Source organism: Triticum aestivum, chromosome 2B (genome assembly GCF_018294505.1).
Source record: "Triticum aestivum cultivar Chinese Spring chromosome 2B, IWGSC CS RefSeq v2.1, whole genome shotgun sequence".
Lineage (NCBI taxonomy): Eukaryota > Viridiplantae > Streptophyta > Magnoliopsida > Poales > Poaceae > Triticum > Triticum aestivum.
Window position 1 is genome coordinate 197,904,298 of NC_057798.1, and position 7,437 is coordinate 197,911,734.

The window sequence follows — 7,437 nt, forward strand, 5'->3', positions numbered from 1 at the left end:
CAGCATTGGAGCACAGAGAATTCCCGCAAGATATTTTCCTCGAATACAATCCCAATGAAGGAAGTCTTCTATCATTTATCCTTATTTTCTAAAAGAGAGATGGGTAAGAAACATGTAGAAAATATGATCAGAATGCTATAAAATTTCATGATGCGAGGATATGCACACGCTTCTTAGAATGGAGTTGACATTCTTTTACTGGACTGGAGCGGACTAATTCTTTGGCCACTGCAATCTGCTTATTATCAGTGGGAGTTGGGTTTTCTCTGTGCTGGAGTATCTATGAAAAATGGCGTTGGTTTATTATCTCCTAGAGTTTGGATCTTTTGCAAAGACCTGGTTTGTAACCCTTCAGCTTCTAACATAGTCGTCTTCCCCTTGCATGCCTTATATAGAAGAATGGTGCTTCAATTATAAAACATGCTACATCAGAGATGGAATAGGTACTGAAGAGTAGAAAGGCATGACATATTGACATGTATTCCCTCCATCCGGAAATAAATAGATGGGTCTAGGCGTATTTCAGTTCTAGATACATCCAGTTTTATCCATTTCTGCGACATGTAATTCGGATGGAGGGAGTATGATGTAAGAGTTAGGGATACGATAGGACAACACCGTAAAAAAACTGAAAACCCACTACAGAACCAAAGTATTTAAACCTACTGATATGAGATAGTACACTCATGCAGCTCAGGATGAAAAACTACCAGGCAGTTTTCCTTACAAAAATCAACATTGTGGCCTTTAATCATACATTTTGCTACAACTAAATTTAGATCAGATAAAGGTTGGATTCACGCCGATTAACAAAATACATGCTGATGTAAAAATATAGTGATATACAACAGGTACTTACATCTGCATTGGAGCACAGCGAATTCCTGCAAGAATCTTTCCTCACAGACGATACCAGTGCAGAAATTCTTCTATCTGTTAAGCTTACTAGTTGACCCATTGCGCCAAATGGCACAGAGACCCACTAAAGCCATGTTGTCGATGAAAACAGTTTCATTTTGCAAGGACATATTCGATATTGATAGTAGAAAGCCCATGTGTTAAATCATGCTATATTAAAAATATGGTAATCACGCTGAGAAATCTTAGTTTGAAAAAGAAATCATATTTGTATAACATGTATAGACCAGTTAAGGAAGCATCTTTTTGGTTGAAAAATATGGTTATCACGCCGAGAAATCTGAGTTAAAAAAACATATTTGTATAACATGTATAGACCATACAACTCGACAGTAAATTTTGGAAATGTTAATATTCTGAAGTCATGCATAGTGCCTTAGCATAATAAGGAGTATAGTACTGCACATGCTATGTTGCAGAAGAACAAAAATGGTACTCCCTCCAATCCAAAATAAATGCCATGGTTTTAGTTCAAGCCACTACACTTATTTTGGATCAGAGGAAGTAGAGAACAATAATTAGGCAACTACAATAACAAAAAGCACCGGTGCATGTCAATATAATTATTAAATTCAATCTCCACCTGTTGAGAAATAAACAATGCAACTGCACACAGATCAAACCATCATTTGTTCCAACATTTAAAAAACTATATCAGTTCCACAATAGGGCCTCGGTCTATCAAGCAATACTAAAAGCATAAATAGGTAGCACGCTGTTCTTATCTCTACAACAGTGCAAAAAGTATGTACTGCCATAGAGCAACACCTACAGTAGAAACATAAATCAGTCTAAAACAGAAGCAGACCCAATTTGAAAATTCTTGAATGCCCTAATAAGAGTCGTATGTAAGTAGCTTGACTGCAATTTCACACCAAAACAAAAAAGGGAAGCAAGAATCTTCTGTGCTACGTTTTCCTGTGGTTGATATGCCTGCAATCACTCAAGCCGACAATATGATATGCTTGCAATCATTTGAGCCATCAATTAGCCAAAATTCTTGACACAACATCAAAATAGCTCTGTAAAAAGGAAGAAACATGACAAAATGCTATGAACAAAATGAGAAAGATATAAAACAAATGTAAACCAGTGACAAAAATGAAGAGAGCTACAGAAAAAATGGGAAATCAAAATTTCTAAACAACATTAGCTACTGACAGAAGAATTTGCATTACTTAAAAGACAACTCTTGCAGCCTACATTACTTGTCGCAATTAAAATATATGATTTCTCAACTAGATAATCAGGGTTGTGCTAATGTTTACTAATCCTAGAAATCATCAATTCATGCCCTCTATTTCAGCAAGAACATCAAAATCCCCTTTGATAAGGAACTGCTTGATAAGGACCGGCACAAATGATGGCTTATGTTTAAAAAGTGATGCTGAAGCCTACATTGCATGGTAAGGAGGCAATACCAAAATGCTAAATTCTGGTCAAGGTAAGGAAGCCTGCATTATCATATTATAAGATGGAAAACCCTTCTAAGTTCACTGTCAAGTAAGAATCAAATTCCTTGACATCTTGAGGCTGTGTACCTCCACCCACTCTGCCCATGGAAGAAAATAAAGGAAGCCTGCATTATCATATTTTATGTCACATATTACAATTTGTTGGACCACACCTTTCTGATTATACATCCAGTAAAATGATATAACTATCTGTTATAAGCTACAAAGAGATCAACCGTGAGCTTCAAGGTTCCAAGAAAACTCAATAGGATATGCGCCATAGCAGTACTTGGCCCTATTTTCATATTCAATGCACACCATCTAATTCTAATAATAATAAGTATAAATTAAAATGATACATAAAATTTTTGTAGTTAGAGATAGGACTAAGTTGGAGTAGTACAGAGAAAATCAAACTTTATCCTAGCATTACATAGAAGAAACATGAGTCACTTATCGTAAGAACAGAAACATATTGTGAAATAAGGATCAGGTTCCATCCCTATACCTTGACATGCTGAGGCGCTGCACCTCCACCCACTCTGCCCATGAACGAAATAACAGAGGGTGGCTCAACAAATCAAAGCATAGCGTCCTTGCTGCTGTAGTAAACTTTGTAAAGTAGTGGCCTGCTCACAAGCAGTTAACATACTCACAGGGGAAGATATGTCTTTCTAGGCATGTACTCTGCAACAAGCAATCTCTCATCACCTTGAGAGGAACAACCAAGAAGATTTGCTGACCTTTTGCCTCAAAGGCAGAGCTGACCAGCTTATTTAGCATCTTCCTGAAGCATAATTATTTCCTCAAAAGATATGGGCAAATCTTACAAAATCACTGGCACTGTATGGATCAAGTTGAACTATGCACCGATACGGAACATCTAAAAAAGGAACAAATGAATTAAACCCATTAGCTGTACATGCTCTTTACAGAGCATACATGAACTACACAGCAAACTAAACATGAATATAAATAGGGGCCATGACTTCACAATATACAAAAAAAGTCAATAAAAATGGACGATCTATCTTCAATCCAATGTGTAACAAGATTGAAGCAAGTTATGGACTGCAATGGTGTAAAAATATATAAAAACTTGGATATCAGATGACTCTTTGGCACAAAATCATAGGCGCTAATGAACAATGCAAATTTAAACACCATATATTATTACATCTTAAAGTTCACATAACCATGGCCCATCAATAGACAATTAGACCGACAAAGAAAGGTAAATGCATGTAGCTAGAGACAGCACAACAGTATTACGGTACTTAAGAAAGAGAAGCATGTGTGTAGCGAGAAAGAACAAGCATGTATGGAAGAAAGAATAAAGCAAACCTTGAACAACATCACAGAGTTGCAGATGCAGCAACCTAGCAGATTGTTGAACCTGCTAGACAAACGGAGATAGACCTGCCAGAGTACATGCATAACAGTCACACAGACATAAAAACAGCAGGCTTATAGACAAGCAAAACAATAGCTAATTACCAGAGCTAGAAAGTAGAACCAGGCCAAGAAAGCATGCTATACAGAGGACTATACCAAGGCGGACCAACAGGCAAAACAAGATGAGAAAAAGAAAGGTCATCACACACACATTTCATCGAACATGTTGCATGCAAGCAAACAGAGCGCATACTAACCTCAATGGCAATGGTAGAAAGATGCGACTATCGATGCAGGACACAATGGGAAGAAACCAACCTGCACACGATGGGGACAAGAGAAAGAACAAAGGTTACCAGGGTGTAGGGAAAAGGAAGGAAGAAGCAAGAATCAAGTAAAGAAGGGCACCAACCTCAACCGGCAGTGTTCATCCAGCACACGAAGGCTACTACAACGGACGAGCACCCTACCGGAGAAGAAGGATGAACAATCCAACCGAGGGGAACAACGCATATGCACCTGCTACAGAACAGTGGCCAATATAATTAGAATCAACTAAAATGGCTAAAACAAGCAGAGTAGACTATTGACGAAAGGCAAATGATAGGGACGAGACAAACATTGACGAAGAGAAGAAGGCAGGAGCAAGCTCGCCAAATCCTACAAATGAAAGCGGAAAGACATCGGGAGCTTACTGGATTTGTAGAGGAGAGGAGGCGGCGGCCGCTGAACTCGCCGCCAGCTATGGCACAGCTGCCCCTCTTGACCGTGCAGGCCGCAGCAGAGGAGGCGGTGCGTCGGGCCGACTAGCGGCTGCAGTTGCTCCTGCTGCTCCGGCCAGTGGGCCTCCCTCCATGGCGACACTGCCTCCTTGCTCCGGCTGTTTTGGCCGGCAAGCCTCCCTCTACGGCCAACCCCATCCTTATTTTCCGGTGCACCAACCCCCGCCGTTTCCCCCGCAGGCGCCGGCCTTCTGCCCAGACCCGACCCATGCGCCACTAACCTAAGTGATGGATCAACGATGGCGTACTCTCCCATCGACCGTGGATCCATGGTACCTAGCCGGTGGAGGCGTCAGGGCAACAATGGGGAGCGGGAGGAATGGCGGCGATGAGCACGAACACGCAACGAGAGGGAGATGTCTAGGGGTTTGTGGCTTCTTGCTGTGGCGGCTGAGGAGGGATGGAGATCGAGGAGGGAGGAAGGGGTGTGGCGTGCGAGCAAGGGGACTGGGCAAGGGGGTTTCGAGGACACGACCCTGCAGACGTCACAACGCATGACACGGCCAACTGCTCCCTGTCTCCTCCAACGCAGGACGCGGGCACCGCGTGACGCGATGGGTCAAGTGTGGTTCACCCTAGAAATTGCAACCCAGCCAATGGAGGATCCAATGAGCGGGACCAGGAGTAACGGCGGCCCACCCGTCATCGTGCCAGCATAATCGCGGGTGCACAAGCCGGGCGCACATGCTCCAGCCCACCCCTCAGCAATTGACGTGGAACGCAGCAACTCCCACGACGCATCACGCGGGCCGCGCACGAGGAGCCAAAAGCGGTTGACCGAGAAAACTCATCGTGAGACATGCAGCCAGGGCAGCCGACGAGCGGGACCAGGGGTAGCACCGGCCCACCCATCATTGGCAAAACACAGGCGGGGTAGCAAAAACTGCATGCAAATAGGGAGCAGCGCACACGCCCACGACACGGGCTTCGTGCACACGCGGTGTGGCAGGAGAGGCTTCCCTGCGCACCGAAGAAACCGGCACCCAACTAATCCGATCCAGCGCGAGCCCCACACGTCATCTCCCGGTCGGATCTACCGCCCGGTAAAAACTGCAGAAGTCAATTCCAGCGAAGATCTAATGGGCAGGACGCAAAAAAGGACTCCATTGACCATCATCGAACGGCCAGCGAAGGAAGCGATCGAGGGAGCCTTCTCCATGCGAGTTGGCTAGCCTCATTATTGTTTTAAATTTTCTAAAAGAGAGATGGGTAAGAAACATGTAGAAAATATGATCAGCATGCTGTAAAATTTCATGATGCAAGGATACGCACACGCTTCTTAGAATGGAGTTGACATATTTTTGCTGGACTGGAGCGGACTAATTCTTTGGCCACTGGAATCTTCTTATTATCAGTAGGAGTTGGGTTTCTCTATGCTAGAGCAGTATCTATAAAAACTGGAGTTGGTTTATTATCTCCTGGCGTTTGGATCTTTTGCAAAGGCCTTGTTTGTAACCCTTCAGATTCTAACATAGTCGTCTTCCCCTTGCATGCCTTGTATAGAAGAATGGTGCTTTAATTATAAAACATGCTACAACAGAGAGATGGAATAGGTACTGAAGAATAGAAAGGCATGGCATATTGACATGTATTCCCTCCATCCTGAAAAAATGGATGGGTCTAGGCGTATTTCAGTTCTAGGTACATCCTTTTTTATCCATTTCGGCAACATGTAATCCGGCCGGAGGGAGTATGGTGTAAGAGCTAGGGATACGACAGGACAACACAGTAAAAAAACACTAATTGAATGTAAAATTGTATGCTAGCGGAATACATACAGAAAAAACTAAGGCAACATACACGTGTATGATTGGGAAACTAAGATGGCGTTGCAATAGAGCACTAGAACATCACTTCAATGTAAAAAAACATGGTATGGTAGACAGATGAAGTACATACTGATGAATAACAATGCATAAGATATTCAGAAGCATGATGTCCAAATTAGCAGATGGCATTGCGATAGAGTAGAATGATAGTACTTGAATTGAAAACATGTTATCATAAATGAAATAGGTACTGAAAAATAGGAAGGCATGACATATTTACATGCATGATCAGCATGCTAAGCACATCGCATTGCAATAGAGTAGATACACTCCAGGACATTATATGCATGTTGTACCCATATCACAGGCCAAGTTAGAGCAAGGACCTTGCGGGCTGAAGAGGATTCATCATCTTTCTGCAAGTCTTCTAAAGAACTGCCTTTACATGTTCCATCATATTGGGTATCATTGACATCAAGTTTATTGGCCTTTACATTGCTCTGTGAGGTTCTTGTGGATATATCAGTGTGTGCAATTATATCTGACATGCATGGAAGACAACTAGTAGTTAGATTTAGGTAATGAGTGCCTGTAGGAGACGACATAAATAGTAGGACTGGGGTTAACTAGCAGCAACAGGTCTCAAAAACTAAAGGGAGAACACAGATGAAAGCTACAGAATATGTATCGTTTGTACTCAAGATTAACTAGATGGCACACAGAAGTATTAAAGAACAACATATGTAATACTAGAAGTGGTATAATACTATAATCACCAGCCTATGGGATAGCATTGGCTGATGGATGATAACTATGGAACAACGTTACCTAAAGAACAAGTATCTTAGCTGAACTATGGAACAACGTTAACTCCTGAACAAGACCCGTAAGAGATCAACATGAATATACAGTGAAATGTGATAATCTATTTTCCATGCTTAGATGAATAACAAAGCCGTAAATGTTGCACACAAGTAAGATGATGGTACAACCTATCTGGCCGTCATCCATAGGAGTGAGCATCATGTGCTGATTTGTCGATAGCCCTGCGGTTGTTGTGGCTGTCCATGTCGGGCACACGCATGATGCAGGGAACTGTTGAGTGGGGACTATAGCTCC

At 42.3% G+C, this 7,437-nt stretch overlaps 1 long non-coding RNA gene across 10 annotated transcripts; it reads right to left on the minus strand.

Annotated features, from left to right (window-relative positions):
* LOC123044332 (uncharacterized) lies at window positions 1-4,986 on the minus strand. 10 transcript variants are annotated; one of them, XR_006419994.1, is made up of 6 exons: window positions 4,463-4,986; window positions 4,180-4,289; window positions 4,025-4,085; window positions 3,870-3,917; window positions 3,717-3,791; window positions 860-3,255 (listed from the first exon to the last, which is right to left on the minus strand). It is a non-coding gene; the product is annotated as an uncharacterized lncRNA (long non-coding RNA). The 10 variants fall into 10 exon arrangements; XR_006419987.1 differs by lacking the exon at window positions 3,870-3,917 and having other exon boundaries at window positions 4,180-4,286; XR_006419996.1 differs by having other exon boundaries at window positions 860-3,791; window positions 4,180-4,286.
* Window positions 4,987-7,437: the final 2,451 nt, after the last annotated feature.